Genomic DNA, 15,601 nt, shown 5'->3' with positions numbered 1-15,601 from the left:
CTCTTCACTCCCCACCCACCCACCCTCCCTAAGAAGGCAAGCAACTCCACATAGGTCACATGCGTATCATTATGTAAAAGCCTTCCACAATACTCATGTTGTGAAAGACTAACTATATTTTGCTCCTTCCTATCCTATCCCCCTTTATTGAATTTTCTCCCTTGACCCTGTCCCTTGTCGAAAGTATTTGTTTTTGATTACCTCCTCCCCCATCTGCCCTCCCTTCTATCGTCTCCCCTTTTTTATCTCCTTCCTCCTTCTTTCCTGTGGGGTAAGATACCCAGCTGAGTGTGTATGTTATTCCCTCCTCAGGTCAATTCTGATGAGAGCAAAATACACTCATTCCCCCTCACCTGACCCCTCTTCCCTTCCTACAGAGCTGCGTTTTCTTGCCACTTTTATGTGAGATAATTTACCCCATTCTATCACTCCCTTTCTCCTTCTCTCAATATATTCCTCTCTCATCCCTTAATTTGATTTTATCTTTTTAGATATCATCCCTTCATATTCAACTCACCCTGTACCCTCTGTTTCTCTATATATGTATACTCCCTTCAGCTACCCTAATACTGAGGTCTCATGAATTATACACATCATCTTTCCATGTAGGAATGTAAACAGAATGGTTTAACTTTAATAAGTCTCTTATTATTTCTCTTTCTTGTTTACCTTTTCATGCTTCTCTTGATTCTTGTGTTTGAAAGTCACATTTTCTATTCAGCTCTGGTCTTTTCACTGGGAAAGCTTGAAAGTCCTCTATTTTATTGAAAATCCATATTTTGCCTTGGAGCATGATACTCAGTTTTGCTGGGTAGGTGATTCTTGGTTTTAATCTTAGCTCCATTGACCTCTGGAATATCATATTCCAAGCCCTTCAATCCCTTAATGTAGAAGCTAATAGATCTTGTGTTTACTCAAATTGTTTCTTTCTGGCTGCTTGCAGTATTTTCTCCTTGATCTGAGAGCTCTGGAATTTGGTGACAATATTCCTAGGAGTTTTCTTTTTGAGATCTTTGTCAGGAGGCAATTGGTGGATTCTTTCAATTTCTATTTTAACCTCTGGTTCTAGAATATCAGGGCAGTTCTCCTTGATAATTTCTTGAAAGATGATATCTAGGCTCTTTTTTTGATCATGGCTTTCAGGTAGTCCAATAATTTTTAAATTATCGCTCCTGGATCTATTTTCCAGGTCAGTGGTTTTTCCTATGAGATATTTCACATTGTCTTTCACTTTTTCATTCCTTTGGTTCTGTTTTATAATATCTTGATTTCTCATAAAGTCACTAGCTTCCACTTGCTCCAGTCTAATTTTTAAGGTAGTATTTTCTTCAGTGGTCTTTTGGACCTCCTTTTCCATTTGGCTAATTCTGCCTTTCAAGGCGTTCTTCTCCTCATTGGCTTTTTGGAGCTCTTTTGCCATTTGAATTAGTCTATTTTTTAAGGTGTTATTTTCTTCAGTATTTTTTTGGGTCTCCTTTAGCCAGTCATTGACTTGTTTTTCATGGTTTTCCCACATCACTCTCATTTCTTTTCCCAATTTTTCCTCTACTTCTCTTACTTGCTTTTCCAAATCCTTTTTGAGCTCTTCCATGGCCTGAGACCAGTTCATGTTTTTCTTGGAGGCTTTTGATATAGGCTCTTTGACTTTGTTGACTTCTTCTGGCTGTATGTTTTGGTCTTCTTTGTCACCAAAGAAAGATTCCAAAGTCTGAGTCTGAATCTGAGTCTGCTCTTGCTGCCTGGTCATGTTCCCAGCCAATTTACTTGACCCTTGAGTTTTTGGTCGGAGTGTGACTGCTTGTAGAGTAGAGAGTACTTTGTCCCAAGTTTGAGTGGCTGCACTGTTGTTTTCAGAGCTACACAGCAAGCTCTGCCACACCAGCACTCCTCCTCCCCCAAGAACCACTAACCCAGACTGGACTCAGATCTAAGCTGGCTCTTCACTCCTGCTCAGATCCACCACTTAATTCCTCCCACCAGGTGGGCCTGAGGCAGGAAGCAACTGCAGCTGTACTTCTGTAGCTACACCACCTCCTCTGCGCCTGGGGTGGTGGCCAAACCTCGAACTCCTTCACTCTGTCCCAGCAGTTTTTCCCACTAACCTTCTCTGTTGTCTTTGGTGTTTGTAGGTTGAGAAATCTGGTAACACAGCTCACTGATTCAGGACACTAGGGCTGGTTCTGCCCAGCTCCTGGTCTGGTTGGTCCGTGCAGCCCTCAATGGGCTCTGCTCTGCTCCACTCCCAGGTCTGTGCTATAGAGCTTACCCTGTAACCATCCAGGCTGTCCTGGGCTGGAGCCCTGCTTCCCGCTGCTATTTCACAGGTTCTGCAGTTCTAGAATTTGTTCAGAGCCATTTTTATAGGTGTTTGGAGGGACCTGGGTGGGAGCTCATGCAAGTCCCTGCTTTCCAGCCACCATCTTGGCTCCGCCCACCTATTTTTCTTTTCTAAACCAATTTTTCCCATTGTATTGCTCTAGGTTAAGTAATAAGCTTGAAAAGTAACATAGGAAAGATTTCATGTACTACTACTGTAAGTTTAGTGAAATAAAACCCTGCAGACAGCTAAAAATTTCAAGTTACAGTGCACCAAAAACTGTTCTTAATATTTTTGTGACATGATATATATAACTAATGTTTCATCCTGTCAAGAACAGTGAAGAGATTTCTTAAAGGGCAAAGCAATAAAAGTAGCAACAACAACAACAAAAAGACATCTTCAGGAAAAACTGAGTTCTGGCAGCTTGCAGTTCATTAAAAATTAATCTGAAAATATATTTTTCCTATTTTTTGTGGTTTGGGACAAGCCACTTCAAAAAAAAAAAGACTCAAAAGACAAAATGCTAAATTTCTTCCAGGACAAACCAAGATGCTTTTGTTGTAGTTTATAAAATTTGGTAACAATCATAAAGCAGAAATAATAAGCCCAATCCTTAAAGGTCCATTTCATAGTTCTGAAGCAATGTTGTACTTATCCTACTATTATGCTCAGATAAGGGCAAAAGTTCTTCAAGGCCAGGGGTTCTTTTCAGAATTCTATGAACACTTCCATTTGTTTTACAAACTACTGGCCCCATGTGAACTGGAGAGCCCAGTGCTTGGAGCTTATCTGTTCCCTCAATAACAGATAATTATCAGGCTCCAAGCACTGTGCTGACATCTCCTATGATAGGAGTACACAAGTAAGGAAATAAACACAAACAGCTGTGCTAATTCCAGCAGCATTCAAACACTAAGTAATAGGGGTTTGGGGGGGGGGAGTTGCTGAATCAAAAAGAATTGAATTCATACAAGAAAAAAATGTTCTCCAGAAAATAATTCTTCTAAAGTCAAAAGGACTATAATCATGGAACAGGAAAGAAAGAAGTGCAAAAACTATAGATTCAGAAAAAAATAATAGTTGAAAATGTTCTTTCTCTTCCTAATGTATATTTGTAATTTATAAGGCTCTATAATGGAGACCACATTCTCACCTGCCATGTTTGCATTTTAAATAGATCACTCATTGAAAACATTAGATGAAATATGGCTATAAAGAAAGAATTTTTAAATTGGGGGGGTCATTGAACCCCTTGTTGAATGAAACCTACGTACCCCTTCACAGAATCATGCTTTTAAGTGAACACAATAAAATGTATAGGATTGCAAAAGAAGGCAATTTTATTTAAATACATTTATCCAAAAAACCTTTTTCTTAATTTCGCAGACTTTAGTTTAAGAACTCCCAGTATTACGAATTGGTAGTAGTTGTGTCTCTGTGTGTGTGTGTGTGTGTGTGTGTGTGTGTGTGTGTGTGTGTGTTAAATAACAAGCATCCTAAAATTTACAATATACCTCCAGCTTAATTCTACTCCTTTCAAAGCAGCTACCTTCAGAGTCTCTATTAAAAAAAAAAAGATTTTGAGAAAAGAAATGTACACTCTATAACTAATCTAGTGGATCTATTGTTATTGTTTTGGTTTTTTTTTTTTCACTTAATCCCAAAACTAATTTTCTCCAGAAAATTAGTCTCTATTTTATAATCACACTCTCATTTATTTTTTCTTATTTGTAAAATACATTTTATTAACGATTTTTGTCTTTACATCATAGTCATGGGGGAGAACCCCTCCTTCAGACTGAACCCCTCCCTTGTAACAATGAAAAACAATTAATTTTTAAAAGTTCCCTGATTCAGTGACCATGTCTGACACACACAGCATAGAGGCACACTTCGTTATCTGTTCTCTGGCACCACCACTTGTTTTTCAACTTGACTTCCTTTTATCAGTCTTTTCATTTACTTTGTTGTAGTCACTGAACATATTGTTCTTTTGGTTCTGTGTATCTTGCTCTCTGCAAGATTCAGAGAAATATTTTCATGTTTCTCTAAATTCCTCATATATGTCATTTCTTTCAGTACAACTATATTCTATTATGTTCATATACATGATTTGTTCATTCCATAGTTGATTAACAAGCAATTTGTTTCCAGTTCTTTGCCACCACAGAGTGCTGTTAGAAATATCAATGTTATTGGAGCTTTTTTATGTCTTTGACATTATACCCAATTTCAATCCAAAAGGTATTTTTCTAAATAGATTTTTATTGACGACTTTTGTTTTTACACCACCCAGATTTCCCTTATATCCCTCCTCTCATCTCTCTAAGAGAGGTATTCCTTATAACAAAGAATTTCTCAAAAAAAAAGAAAGAAAGAAAGAAAGAAAAGTCAGAAAAACTAATGAATACATTGAAAAGAAAACTGATTTTATATGCAGTGTTCCACACCTAAAGATTCCTCGTCTTCCTCTACAAAAGGGAAGAGAGGAGTGTCTTTTCATATCTGTTATTTGGGGCAAACTTTGTTCTTTATAATTTTAAAACATTCATTTTCTACTATCTTGTGGTTGCTATTCTTTGCATTTACCATGTTGCAATCCTTGTGTCTATTGTTTTCCTAAATCTGCTTGTTTCACTTTGCATCAGTTTATGTCTTTACATTCTTCTCTGTATTCATAATGTTTTTTGCTTTTTAGAGCAGAGAAATTATTCCATTATCATACCAAAATATTCTTCTGCCCAGGTTATTTACTGTGAAATATTCAAGCTTTGGGGCCTGAAGCTTATTGACCTCTGCCAGCTAATGAAGTCCCCCTCCTCCTTGCAATGGGTCCAGGAAAACTTGCCCTTGGGCCTCAAGGCTTGCATCTTTCACACATTTCTATATTTCACTCCTCACTGAACCTCACCTACCTCAAGGCCTTGAGTCTCCTAACCCCTCCAAGTTTCTCAGTCTGCTTGGCTCCCTGGGTTGAAAAATCTGTCCCATCTAATCCCTAATTCTACTTTCCCCTTTCCTGCCTCTGCCCCAAGAACTGAATGACTATTTCTTGCATTTGTTCTCTCTTCCCCTTCTCACTGCTGTTATCCTATATTTGAAGGATTTTCTAGAGTTTATTTGGAAAGAAAGAAAAGAAGGAAGGAAAGAAGAAAGGAAGGAAGGAAGGAAGGAAGGAAGGAAGGAAGGAAGGAAGGAAGGAAAGAAGGAAAGAAGGAAGGAAGAAAGGAAGGAAGGAAGGGAGAAAGGGAAAGAGAAATACAAATTCAGAACTAATACAAGAGGGTAAGGAAGTAGGAATAATTAGGAAGACAAATCAAAGAAAATTAACCAGTCCCAGACTGGATGGTACTTGACCTTATGCTATCCAGTTACATTTCCCCAGAGCCTAGGTTGGCTCATGATTCTTTCAACTATGGAACCACCAGCTCCCTTAGGAGCCCCAGCAGAAAAAGATATCTTTTCCTAGAACACACCTCTATGCTGATTTCTAATGCACTAGATAAAACTCATAAACCTGTTCTGCTTTCTCAGACTCACTCTCAGTTAACCAGGAGACACGTCTCGGACACTGACTAGCATTTCATATTTCTCTTATATTACTACATGGTCACAACCAATCAATCAACTACTCAACTTAAACAAGCTAAGTCGATATCTCCCGATAAAGGGTAGGAAGTAAGAGAAACTGTCACATATAATTAGTATTTCTGATCAACTCTCCAAAAGTACACAAAACGAATCTACCTATTTGAATCACCCACTTTGTTCACCTAATTTGGTACCAAATTATTTCTGGATTTTTCTAAAACACAGTCTCTAAAAACAAATAATGCACTGGGGCTTGTGACTTTGCATGCCCTTATGCCATCACCCCCTCTTGTATGCTTTAGCGTCCATCATACTGTGCTATACACTATACCCACCAAATAAATATTTACTTTTCAAAAGCTATAAAATGCTTGTTGCAGGCTCTGAAGGCAATTCCCAAAAAGCAGCTACAAGAACAGCTTGGGCAATGCCAGTCTAACCCTGAGGCATCACTTCTGGGTCACCAAAGGGCTAAAGGAACTGTGCCCACTCCCTGTTCTGTTCCCAAACTTGGATCCGTTTCAGTCCTTCTAGAGAATCCTTCTAATGATAGGACCTAGGCTCCTCATTACTGAACTATTTAACTCATCGAGTTCCCCACGCAATGCTCCTCTCTCCTACCCTTAGGATAATTTTACTTATGGTTTCACATTTAGGAATGCTAAACACAGGACAGCTAGGTAGCATAGTGGATAAAGTGCTTGGCCTAGATTCAGGAACTCATCTTCCTGAGTTCAAATCTGACCTCAGATACTTTCTAGCTGTGTGACCCTGGGCAAATCACTTAACCCCATTTGCTTTAGTTTCCTCACCTGTAAAATGAGCTGGAGAAGGAAATAGCAAACCATGCCAGTGTCTTTGCCAAGAAAACCCCAAATGGAGTCTTGTACCTTTTCTGCAACTTAGGATCTTAGAGAGGTGTCTACAGCAGAGAGAGGTTAAGAGACTTGTCCACATAGCTAATATATGTCAGAGGCGGGACCTCAACCCAGGTTTTCCAGTCTTTAAGGTAATCTCTCTATCCATTACACCACACTGTTTCTTGTTACATTCATGATAACAATCTAAAATAATCATGATACTAACCACAATAATAACAGCTACCATTTAAATAGCTCTTTAGTTCTTTTCAAAGAACTTTATGCAAGTTGTCTCATTTGCCAAAGCAGAGAATCTCCAATGATTGCATCAACTACTCATTAAAGGCCAGGTATTTTATTTTTTTATTTCATTTTCTTTTCTTTTTTGAGATGATTGTGAGAAACTTCTCCTTTTCTGAAATCTTGGAAGAGAGCAATACCCAGCACATTTAGGTACAGTTACTTCTTAGCATGCAAATAATTCAATAACTCAAAGTAAGGTCAAAGATAATCAAAAGAGCTTTATTAGCCCATAGTAATAAACATTAAGAACCTACTTACATGCCACTGGGGATACAAATACTTAAAAAGGAAAGATAATTCCTGCCCTCAAGGAGCTTATAATCTAAAAGAAGAACTTACAGTCTAATGGATACTTATAATAATTACATCAATTATATAATAATTATAATAATAATTAGCTATGGAATTATAGAGCTAGAAATGACTTTAGAAATCATAAAGTCACAGTAAATCAAGTGAATAAGAGGATTAAGTGGGCCTCAGGATACTTGAGCCACAGGCTTACAGGATGACAAAGTCAGAGCTGGAAAGGACCTCAGAAGCCAGCTAGTCTAAAACCATTCATTTTACAAGAAACTGAAGCCCAAGGTGGCCAAGTGACTTGCCCAATGACCTTGAACAAATAGAGAGTATGGTATAATAATTAGATTGTGTTGCCTTCCTACTAAAAGACAAAGGAAGATGGTGGCCCTGAAAGACAATCCCCACAAGTAATAATAAGAATACTAATGACTCATCTAATGTTTACAAAGTGCTTTCCTCACAACAAACCAAAGAAGTAGGGAGGACAAGTCTAATTACCTCATTTTAAAGATGAAGACAAATAGAGGAGAGAAAGGAAGTCAGAAAAGTAAAGTAAGTTGGCCAGGGTGACAGAGCTAATAAGTGATCCATGTCATTCAACTTTTAGGTCCAACACTCTTTACATAACATTTTTTTTATTTCTTAACTAGTAGTGTCTGGACTCTTTCATGTCAAGAATGAGGAAAGAGAATGATAGACCTAGATATTTCAGTGTCCTAAGCAAAAATGTTAAAAACAACAAAAACCCAACTCTCTTGTCTTTTATGCAAATTTTAAAATAAGTCTCCAGATTCTTTTCTCTTTTCCTCTAACCAATAGGGGATAAGCTCCTTTGTATTTGCATCTTTGGAAGGAGGTCAAGAAGGCAGCTGGTAGGGTCTTTCTTTTTTTGTGTGACTCTTAATGTACTCTTGTACTTCCTCCATGATTGGAAGATTGAGGAGGTATGCTACATACATACTTTATAATATCAGGCTGATTCCTGCCAAGCCCTCCCACAACCACCACCACCCCATATACCTTTTTATGACCCCTTACTTACAGATATTGAAGTCATTCCACAAATATGACACTCCCCAGGCTCCTTTTGGTTAGATTCCTGATGGGTTTTTAGTTGTCTATTGTTTGACTTTGGAAAGAGAAGGATAATAATGACCTACCTCCCAAAACTGTCATGAGAAAATGTCATGACAGACCTCTTGAAGCAAGTCTTCAAATGTATTGAATACAACGCTAATTCTTCGAATTTCTGTAGCCGACCTTCTTCCAAAGAACTCAAAGCACTTCACATATGGTCTGCCAAATCCTCTCAGAGTATAAATTATGCCCCAGGAGTAAGTTAATCATTTGGAGGGGAGGAGTTAACTCTTTCAGGTCACTGGGGTACCATTTAGTACACTGCAGGAGTACAGCAATTTACAAAATGGCACCCCAGTGGCCTGAAGGAGTTAATGCAATGTAAATTAGTCCCAAGGAGTCATCTATGCCTTAGAAAATCTGGCTGATTATCTTATTTATCTTCTTTCTGTTCTTGTGAGGAAGAAGGAGGCAGAAGGGAAAGAGAGAACAAAAAGAAAAAAGAAAAATAGAGGCAGGTAGACCAAGGCTACATTACCCAAGGTCATAAAGTTGGTTGGCAGAAGAGACAGATCTAGCCCAAGTCTCTTGATCTACTGTGACCAATCCTCAAATAGTCTCAGCAAGGTTTGGGGACAGAATCTAAGGGAGCCCACAATACCAGCCTCAAAATCAGAGCAAAGAAGTTGACACCTATTTAAAAGATGTTTTACTAATTTAAAGGATATATATAAAGTATTATCAGAAACCTCTGAAGTTACATAAAACCAGACTGCATTTATATTCTGTAAATTTAGCAGGTACCTATTTACTGAGCTTGTTGAATTAAACAAGGATTCTTAACTTTTCGTGTATGTCATGGACCTATTTATCAGACTGATGGAGCCCATAGACCCCTTCTCAGAATAATATTTTAAAATGAAAAAAAAATATGGGGCAGATAGGTGGTGCAGTAAATAAATAGAGCACCAGCCCTGGAGTCAGGAGGATCTGAGTTCAAATCCGACCTCAGACACTTGACACACTTAACTAGCTGTGTGACCTTGGGCAAATCACTTAACCCCAATTGCCCAGCTTCCCACCCCCCCACTCTCACCCCCCCTCCAAAAAAAACTGAAAAAAAAAAACCCAAACCAGCCCATAGGGTTACAAAGGAAACTAATTACATTAAAATACAATAATCAAAATACGTTTTAAAAAAAAGTTAGCCTCAGGTTAAGAACACCTAGGTTAGGATCTTTATGGAGAAAATATAGTGGAATTTAGGACTTTTGATCATTAATCAAAGTAGATTGAACCTGAACCAGAGTTTAAAAGCTTGGCAATAGCCAAGGACTGAGAAAAGTGATGATTACAAATTAATGCAATTATTTTTTAGTAGACACAATAGCAAATGTTTATGTAATGTTTCAAAGTTTACAAAGCAAGTCATGTGCATTGTCTCTTTGGAACCTTAAAGCAACCCTGAGAATTAGGTATTACAAGCATCATTATCTCCACTTTACAGAACATAGTAGAACTTATACATTCAAACAAGACTTGGCCCCTACAGAGTAGTCAATCACCTCAGGCACATATATTTGTTGCAATGAAACTGGAATAGCAGGGGCTAGTCCTCACCTTTCCCCCATCATCCATGGAGCATACTCAGGGTTGCCATTCATGATTCTGGCAACTGAGTGTAAACTCTGAAGGGCCTACTTCTGGCATAAATATTCTGGCCACGTGTGACTTATTGCCGAGGGGTTTACACTCTGATATAACGATGCACCCCTTTATTGACAGTAGGGAAGTAACTGGTGACTCAGTGACTATACAGAAGGGATTAGTTGCTAATTTGGAAAGACTGTTTTGAACTGTGTCCTGAGAGGTAGGTGGAGTTGGATTGGCCCCAGGTGGCTTCAAGCATATGGCAGCTGAAGCACATTTTCTGCCTAGGGTAGCTTAAACCTGGGTGGTTTCCATTTCCCCCTTCCCCCTTCCCCATTCTCCCCCTTCCTCCCCTTCCTGCCCTTCCTCCCCTTCCCCCCCCTTCTCCACCTTCTACCTTCCCCCTTCCCCCTCCCCCCTCCCCCAAGAATCATCCTCAAGGTGGATGTGCCTGGGCTTGGAGCTGACCTTGTGAGCTGGAGAGGTCTGGAAGCCTTGGGTTTCATTGGCTTGGATTTGGCTGGTGGCAGGGGAAGCTTCTGCCTCTTTTTAAAAGGATGACAACTGACAAGAAATTGTTTTGAGTCTTGATGCTTTACCGGAAGATATGTACTAGGAGTTGTTCAGATAATGCTGAGCCCAGGTGAAAAGTAAAATGTCTAAAGAGCAGTCCTGTAAACTGCTTTGTGTTCTAGAATGGTATAAATGTCGGACTCCCAGCAAACTTTAATAGTATTTAAATAACTGAATCTTCTTTTGTTGTCAAATGAACTTTTGCCGGTGTCCTGTGTTTTGTTGTCATTGACTCATTTTCACTCATGTCTGACTCTTCACTATGAAGTTTGAATTCAAAGGGCCACACTTGAGGACCTCAAGGGCCACAGGTTCCCCACCCCTACCTTAGACCAATAAAATCACAGGTCCATCCCTATCCATATGATAATCATCAGCACATAAAACCAGAGGGAAAATCTCATTCCTAACCTCATCATACCCCACTTCATCTTTTAGCATGATAGAAAAAGAAATGTGGGATGGGGCAGGGAGGGAAGATCCTTTTGTTCTCTCTCCCTTCTGGGCCTCTCCAAAATTCAGCCTGTTTTTCTTCCTTCTTTCCAGATAGCTCAATATAGCTATAGATACAGATGTATGAATTTATGCATATATATTTGTAGTTAACATATATACATTTTTGGTTCTGCTGATTTCATTTTAAATCATCACCTACAAGTCTTTCCATATTTCCTTGTATGTTTCATATTTGTCATTTTTCATAGTGCCACATATTTCATTATGATAATATACCATAGTTTATTCAATTATTTTCCAATTGTTAGAGGGCATTTCCATTTTTTTTTACAATTACAAATAGGTCAGCAAAGGAATATTTTTCATGATTAATTCTTATTGGAAAGAACAAAATAATTTTTTTAATGAATCTTTCCCATCATCAGCCTTCAAAGGGGTTATATCTTTAGTCTCTTTAAATGGATCTGAAGAACAATGGAAGGCTTGGGGTGTGTTTGTTTTCAAGCAGTTGTATCACTGGTTGATAATGACTTTCCTTTATGGCTCTTTAAATTTTACAAAATACTTTCTTGTTAACAGCCTGCTGCTGAAAGAGGGAACACAAATATTATTTTTCTCTTGTTAACAGCCTGCTGCCGAAATAGGAAGCACAAATATTATTTTCCTCATTTTACAGATGGAACAGAGATTAAGTCACTTGACAACGGTTACACATTTAGCAAATGCCAGAACCAGGATGTAAACTCCGGTCTCTCTTTACACTCCTGCATTCTGAATACTATAGAACTGGCAAACCCAGTACAACAAATATAGAATGCCTGCTAAAAGCGAAGGACAAAGCTTGGTGCTACAGATACAAAGATAAACTGAGACAACTACTTTGAAAGAGCCTACTATCTAAAGGGGACAATAAGAAATGCATGCCAGGGGCACCTAGGTGGCTCAGTGGATAGAGCACTGGCCTTGGAGTCAGGAGGACAACCTGAGATCAAATACAGCTTCAGATACTTACTAGCTGTCACCCTGGGTAAGTCACTTAACCCTGATTACCTCCAAAAAAGAAAAGAAAGAAAGAAATGCTTGCCCAACAACTGTATCATATAAATTGATAGAGAAAGACAGACTAGGGTGATGGATAGAGAATCAGCTTGGCCATCAAGAAGACCTAAGTTAAGAGTCCTACCTCTGGTTCATACTAATTGTGTGACCAAAGGAACCCAGTCAGTATGCATGGAGAGAATTTCAACATCAGGAGTTCTTGATATTGATAAAATCAGAAATTCAAATTAAAAAAAATACCATGATATTATAAGTGCATTCCTTCCTCACCTCCACCTCTTAGAAGTCTTTAAAAGTGAGAGGGATTCAAGGAAGATGGTAGAACAAGGCAAGGAAATTACACGGCTCTCCCAAATTTACCCACAAATAATGCCTCAAAGTGAATGTTAGAGCAGCAGAAATAATTAAAAGTTGGGGTAAAGCAGTTGTCTAGCATAAGAGACAACTTGGGAGAATGTTAGAAAAGATCTGATCTCCCAGGGTGATGGTCTGCACTGATTGAAATGCAGATACCTCCAGTCAGATACCATCATCAACAAACAACAAGTCCCTAACTTTGATAAACTTGACTCCTCTCATCATTGCAAGGTTCAAAGACAGCTCCAAAATACTCATGATGGAAAAAGCTGTGCACATCCAGAGAAAGAATTACAGAGTATGAATGCAGATTGAGGCAAACTATTTGCTCTCTCTCTTTTTTTTCCTCCTTTTTTGGTTTTGTTTCTCCTTTCTCATGATTCATTCCATTGGTTATAATGCTTCTTTACAACTGGACTATTATGTAAATAAATACAATGTGAAGGTATATGTAGAACCTACACTGGATTATATGCCATCTTGGGGAGGAGAGGGAGGTAGAGAAAATTTGGAACCCAAAAACTTGTGGAACTGAGTGTTGCAAACTAAAAATAAAAAAAAACTTATAATTTAAAAAAACAAACAAACAAGTCCTGGGGCAACTGTGGGGGTGGCAGCCTCAACTTCAGGAAATTTCCCCCCATGGGTAGTATGGGGGGACAGGATCAGGGGAGATTACAAGGTCCTACTGGCTGGTATTGGAGAAGGGGTCCAGGTATGCTGATCAGATGCAGTCCTAGGCTGTGGCAGTGGTCAAAGAGGAGCAAGGACAGCTAGTAAGTGTGGTGTAGAGGGGTAGGGGCCCTGCTGGCTGTAGTCACTCAAAGGATAGTGGAGTCCCTGGTTTTGGTTCCAGGGCAGAAGGAGGAGCTGAAACTAGCAACCATGGAAGGGGTTGCAGGGAGTAAAAGTATCTGTGGTAACAGCCTTGCTGGGAGCCCTGGTTGAGGATCAGGGACAGAAAGGAATACCTGAATTAGGATCCCAGATACATCTCAGAAAACAACAACACAAAAAACCTGAAGCAAAAAAATCCCCCCACATCCCAGGACTCTAACATAAAGTTAACAGCCAAGAAATAAGCAGCCAAAAAAAAAAAAAGACCCAACCATAGATAGCTACTATGGTGATAGAGATGATCAGCTTCAAAGAAAAATGTAAAATGGTCACAATCCCAGCAAGAGTTCTTGAAAGAGCCTAAAATGGACTTTAAAATCAGAGAAGATGAGGAAAAAGTAGAGGGGAAAAAATAAGAGTGATGAAAGAACATCAAGAAAAGAAAGTCAACCAATTGGAAAAAGAGATCCAGAAACTTACAGAAGAAAATAACTCCTTAAAAATTAGAGTTGGGCAAGGGGAAGCTAATGACTTCATAAGGCACCAGAAAATAATAAAACAAAATCAAAAGAATGAAAAATAGAAAAGAATGTGAAATATCTCATTACAAAAACAACTGACATGGGAAACAGAGAAGACACAATATAGGAATTGTTGGGACTAGCTGAAAGTTATGATCAAAAAAAAAAGTCTAGACACTATACTTCAAGAAATTATTAAGGGGAATTACCCCAAAGTTTTAGAACCAGACAGTAAAATAGAAATTGAAAAATCCCACCAATCCCACCTGAAAGAGATCCCAAGATAAAAACTCACAGAAACATTATAGCTAAGTTTCAAGGCTCCTGGGTCAAGGAGAAAATATTACAAGCAACTAGAAAGAAACAATTAAATATTGTGGAGCTACAGGCAGGATAACACAAGATTTAGCAGCTTCTACATTAAGGGATCAGAGGGCATGAAACATGATATTCTTAAGAGCAAAGGAGTTGTATTTGTAAACAGGAATAATTTACCTAGCAAAGTTTTGAGTGTAATCTTGCAAAGAAAAATGGATATTTAATGAATTAAAGTACTTTCAGGTATTCTTGAGGAAAAGACCAGAGCTAAACAGAAAATATGACCTACAAGAATCAAGAGAAACATAAGAAGGTAAACATGAATAAAAATGACAATTTAACCTTAATTAATTTATTTATTCAGCACCATACCAATTGAACTACCAAAAAATTATTTTACAGAGCTGGATAAAATAATAACAAAATTCATCTGGAAAAACAAGAAGTCTAGAATATCTAGGGAGTTAATGAAAAGAAATGCTAGGGAAGGTGGCCTAGCCATACCAAATATTAAACTGTACTATAAAGCAGCAGTCATCAAAACTACCTGGTACTGGCTAAGAAACAGAGGTGTGGATCAGTGGAATAGGATAGGTACCCAAGATGGAGAAGTCAACAACTATAGCAATCTACTCTTCTATAAACCCAAAGAATCCAGCTTCTGGGCTAATAATTTGCTATTTCACAAAAACTGCTGGGAAAATTGGAAAACGGTAGAGCAGAAACTGGGCATAGATCAATATCTTACACCATATACCAAAATAAAGTCAAAATGGGTTCATGATTTAGGAATAAAGGCTGATACTATAAGCAATTTGGGAGAGCAAGGAATAGTTTACCTATCAGATTTATGGAAAAGAAAAGAATTTATGACACAGCAAGAGATAGAGAGCATTACAAAATGCAAAATGGATAATTTTGATTATGTTAAATTGAAATGTTTTGTATAAAAAAAGCCAATGCAACAAAAATTAGGAGGGAAGCAGAAAATTGGGAGAAAACCTTTATGACCAGTGTCTCTGATAAAGGCCTCATCTCTAAAATATACAGGGAATTGAGCCAAATTAATAGGAATACAAGTCATTCCCCAATTGAGAAATGGTCAAAGGATATGAATAGGCAGTTTTCAGAGGAAGAAATTAAAGATATCTATAGGTATACGAAAAAATGTTCGAAATCACTACTGATTAGAGAAATGCAAATCAAAAGAACTCTTAGGTACCACATCTCTCCTGTCAGATTGGCTAAAATGACAAAACAGGAAAATGATAAATGCTGGAGAGGTTGTGGGAAATTTAGAACACTGTTACATTGCTGGTGGAGTCGTGAACTGATCCAGCCATTCTGGAGAGCAATTTGGAACTATGCCCAAAGGG

This window comes from Trichosurus vulpecula, chromosome 1, assembly GCF_011100635.1.
Source record: "Trichosurus vulpecula isolate mTriVul1 chromosome 1, mTriVul1.pri, whole genome shotgun sequence".
Lineage (NCBI taxonomy): Eukaryota > Metazoa > Chordata > Mammalia > Diprotodontia > Phalangeridae > Trichosurus > Trichosurus vulpecula.
This window is presented reverse-complemented; position numbering follows the sequence as displayed.